The 4,734-nt window shown below is 32.0% G+C and overlaps 2 long non-coding RNA genes across 2 annotated transcripts; one reads left to right on the forward strand and one right to left on the reverse strand.

Moving 5' to 3' along the window:
* Positions 1-447: 447 nt before the first annotated feature.
* Positions 448-693, reverse strand: LOC107911401 (uncharacterized). The gene is made up of 2 exons (XR_005920425.1): positions 655-693; positions 448-569 (listed from the first exon to the last, which is right to left on the reverse strand). It is a non-coding gene; the product is annotated as an uncharacterized lncRNA (long non-coding RNA).
* Positions 694-2,901: 2,208 nt separating this feature from the next.
* On the forward strand, positions 2,902-4,231 carry LOC107913381 (uncharacterized). The gene is made up of 2 exons (XR_001688513.2): positions 2,902-3,189; positions 4,009-4,231. It is a non-coding gene; the product is annotated as an uncharacterized lncRNA (long non-coding RNA).
* The last annotated feature ends 503 nt before the right edge of the window (positions 4,232-4,734 follow it).

The following is a 4,734-nucleotide window of genomic DNA, read 5'->3' on the forward strand; positions in this document are numbered from 1 at the left end:
TTGCTTTTCAAAACTATAACTTGGCATATACCTTAAAATGACCCATTTTTTTTTCAAAACACCAAAAGTTCGTTCAATCACACTACGTAATGATGAATGTGAATGATTGAATATCTCTTCTTTACCAGATATCGGTCTACCTCTACGGAAGTCAGGTAAATGATATCGCTGACCTCTATATTGTCCAAGATAACCTTTCATTTGAGGATACCCAGAATCAACCCGACAAGTCATAATATAACAAACAATTAATTCGAGAATTTGTTTAATAAAAATTATTAATTAAAGAACTTATACTTTATTATTTAAAAAATCACATATAAATAAAATATCTAACCATTTGGAGGGTGCGGAAATTTGTATTTTGGATCTCGAATTGCATCAAGAAATATTCTAGTGTCATGTGCCGATCCTTCCCATCCAGCCATGACAAATGTGAAACACATATTAAAATCACATACTGCCATAACATTTTGAGTCGGGATACCTTTTCTTCCAATATAGGGAATTTGTTCATTTGGTGGAAGAATAGCCGCAATGTGAGTACCATCAATTGCACCTATGCAATCCTGAACAAATAATCATATTAATCTCGTGAATATTTTTAGTCGACCAAATATATTAAAATATAATAATATAAAATTAAATTTTAACCTTAAAATGCGGCATATATCTAGAATCATTATGTATTTGTTCGGGTATTGAGCTAAAAAAAGGATCTCCAGGTGCAATTATATCAGTGGCCATCCTTGAAACTTTCTCAAGCACAACTGCAAAGTGTTGACTTATTGTTGATCCAGACCTTTGAAATCTTTCTCGACATTGGGAAACTTTTGCACTGGTGCCCAAGATGTAAAAAAAAATTCCCAACATTTCAGTAGAAGATATGTTTCTTGAAGTTTGGAAGTTGTATCTTGTCTCCAAAACTCTCAGTAAACTTGTGAATACCATTTTAGACATCCTAAAATTAATCATACAACGTGATTCGTGACCGTCAAGGATCTCTCGGATCCATATCTCACCTGATTGTTTTGAATCCTTGTATGGTTGCCTCAATATATACTTCTCGTAATACAATTGCACGGAAGAAGATGCAACAACAAATAATCAGTTAAAACATTCCATGCGTTGTAAAATCTCTTTCTTTTCCCTTTCATCTTCACTTTCATCACCGCTATAATCCTCGACTATACTCATCACCTGTGAATAAATTTTATATCCAAAATCACATATAAACAACTATTGATAAAACTAATTTAGTAAAAAATAAGTAGAATATAAATTCAATATCTAAAGACCAAACATAAACAACTTTTAATAAAACTAGATTACACATAAATAAGTAGAACATAAATTCAATATCCAAAAACCAAACATAAATAATTATTGATAAACCTAGTTTAGCATTGTTGTTTAGTCACATAATAGATATCTTTGAACCCTAAAAGATCAAAAAATTTTCAACTATCCTCCATTTCCATCTTAAGCCACAAAGCTTTAATCTTGGGATTAATTGATAAAAACATAATTCGCTTGTCCTTATTGAGCAATAATCTAAGTGCGAAAAAGTATAGAGGACTAGCTTCTGGAACTTCTTCCGATATGCTGTCAAGCATTTTGACTGCTTGTGGAATACCAAATGGATCCATAACATGAGTCAAACTAGATGTGGCTTGACTCATATTGTCAATTGCATTGCATAATTTTTTTATTTGACTGGACAATCTTGCAGCCCCTCCAATTTGCTTTTAGGATTTCTTTTTTCCAGTTTTAAAATGTAAACTTGACATCTCAGGGTTTTTTCTTTTTTGACCGTTTCCATCAATTTGAACATCATTTGAAATTTGAACACCATTAGAAATGTGAACATCATATAAATGTGAACATCATTTCTCATATTTTCTTCTTCATTCTCTTCAGGTATTTTGTTGTTAACATCCTCAAAAAAATCAGTAGGGAGTGTACCAGAAGAAGGTGCCCATGCTTTATCACCTGTTGCAACTATCCCCATGAACATTTGGTCCAACTTCCCTTCGAATTCAGGATCAATGCCCAATGTTCTAAATTTTTTAGCTTCAGGCACAACCTCCATATAAAATGATAGTTTAATAACAGTAATTATCAATAACATCATAAATAAGAAAAAAAATAAAAAAATATTTAGAATTATTAATGTACCTGGAGCCTACTCTCCCACCATTCATCCGGTGCATCAACGATTCTTTTTATAGGATTCCACCCTAAACCAGTATCTTCGCCTTTAAGTTTCTTCCAAGCTTTCCATTATTTTTTTAGGGCATCCCACCTATTTTTAAGTTGTCTTTGTGAAAAACCCTTGCCCGTTTCTTTCTCAAAGTTTGTCATTATTTTCAACCATCCATCTCTTGTGAAATGAGTACCTGGCCTATTGCCTTTCAATATCTCTTTAATACAAATATCACAAAATATTTCTGTTAATCTCTTATCCCACATTGCTTTTACTTTTTCATCACTAACTTCAACAACCAAAGTACTCATCTATTGTGTATACGAACAAATTCGTTTCTGCCTGTAAAGCAATCAAGAAAATCAAATGTCACATAAGTATATATGTTTACATGTGTATCAAAATTTTAACTATATACATGAACAAATAACAGTAATAATGATAATAATGAAGTAATCCAAGAAATTGATTAACATGGTAAAATGATATAACTTTATCATTACCATCATTAAAAAATGAAAAAAAAAATCACGAGAATTAAGGGCTAAAATTACTCTTGATGAACATTTATAGGCACAAGTTTTTAATTAATATTGATGTAATTAAAAATAGTCCCTTTAAGATGATTATTAATTATTATTATTGCTATTGACAAAATTTTCTATATATTTGTGAGATTTTAGTCCCTTTGTTTCATTCAAGAAAATCAACTCAGTCAAAAGACGTTTTACATTATTTTCTTCTCTCACGCCTCCTCTGCCATTCTCTTATTCTCTTCGATAACTTTTCTCCCCCCATCTTTGATATCTTCTTCTTTTTCTTTTTTCCCCCTTCTTTTACCTAATTGCTTCCCAAATGTCTCTTCAGATTGCTTGGGACTTAATACTGAATTTTAAGTAAAAGTGCACGTGTAGAGATGAGGTTTTCCATTTCCCTTCATCTTCTCCACTGCTAACCAGCGAAAATTCTAATACTCGATAATGGTAATTTTCAGTTTTGATTATTCAATTATTATTTTTGTTATTTTTTATTTATATCTAATTTGTTTCATTATATTTCTGAATCTCTATCGATGAGTATTTTATTAGGGATTTGATTTCCTGTTAGTGGATCTGATCTGTTCTTTCAGTACGAGGCAACCATATTAGAATATCTTTTTTTTGTCTTTTCTTTTATTTTATTTCTGAATCGTAATTTAGAAGTTGCTGAAAGTTTTATTTGGTTGTTGAGAAAATGCTTGGAAAGCTAATATAAGTATTAGATTATACGAATCAATCAGTTTTGAAGTATTTCGAAGATATGCTTCTTATATTCGGCTTATCAGTGGGGTTAAGAATGTCATAAACTCTTAATCTATTACTGAAAATTTCAATAACTGTGAAATTCAAAGTCCTGTTTGGTTGCTGAGAAATGTTTGGAAATTGGAAAATTAATTCGAGTATTATATTCAACAGTTTTAACTATTTGAAAACTGACCAATTTGAACTATATGTTTCATGTCTTTGGCTTGTTAGTGGAATTAGAATGCAATAACCTATTGCTGAAAACAAAATCTGTTAAATATAGCTATTATGCTTTTTAAGTGTTTTTTGTGTTACATTGATTTGGACTTTGGTATATTAGAATGACTGAAGTCTAGGCTCTAATTAATTCATTGACTGGTTTTTACCTTTTTAGCTTGAACTTTACATTCATTTAAGAAAGGTTTTCTTCCTTAAGTTAGATTAGAAGGATTGAACTTGAAACTGTTTCCTTTGTGAAGGTTTGTGCTTTACCACCTTGATTGGTTTGTTGTTATACAGGAACTCAAATATTGCATTAAGGGATTGTTGTATTTGGTGGGAGTGGTAGAACATCGAATTCGGGTTTTCAGAACGGATGGATACGGATAGAGAGAGACACAAAGCCAGAGAAACAAGTTTTCTATTTTAACTCAATGTTTTTAGTTTTTGTTAGGATGAATGCATGGATTACAACCCCCCAAATAAATAAAACATGCCAAAATAAAAAAAGGGTTAAATTTCAGTTTGGGTTTTGATTCCAGAAACCCTATGCTAACATCATTTGTTTTGTCCATTATCTTAGCAGCCAATATCATCTGTTTCATCATGCATAAAAAAAGATAAACTCACCGGGGGTGGAGAAAAGGAACAAAGCACCAGCAGAGGAACAAATAACCAACAGAGGAAAAAAGAACCAGCACCAGCAGAAGAACAAAGAACCAGCACCAGCAGAGGATCAAAGAAGCAGCAGAGGAACAAAGAACCAGCGATTAGAAAAGAGATGAGAGCAAAAAGAACCAGTTTGTGTGTGTGGCTAAAAAAGTAAAAGAGCAGCTTAGAAGCACTTTTTGGCCGGAAAAGCAAAAATTTTCTGCTTTTCATCTGCCCAAAAGTACTTCAAAAAAGTTAGTCTACTGGCCCCAAATGAAGTGTGTTCTTCATTACTTTTCACCCAAAAGCACTTTTATATGTAAAAGTGCTTTTCAACCGGCCAGAAGAACTGGCCCTTAGTCTATAAAACAGAGA

Source organism: Gossypium hirsutum, chromosome D11 (assembly GCF_007990345.1).
Source record: "Gossypium hirsutum isolate 1008001.06 chromosome D11, Gossypium_hirsutum_v2.1, whole genome shotgun sequence".
Taxonomy (NCBI): Eukaryota; Viridiplantae; Streptophyta; class Magnoliopsida; order Malvales; family Malvaceae; genus Gossypium; species Gossypium hirsutum.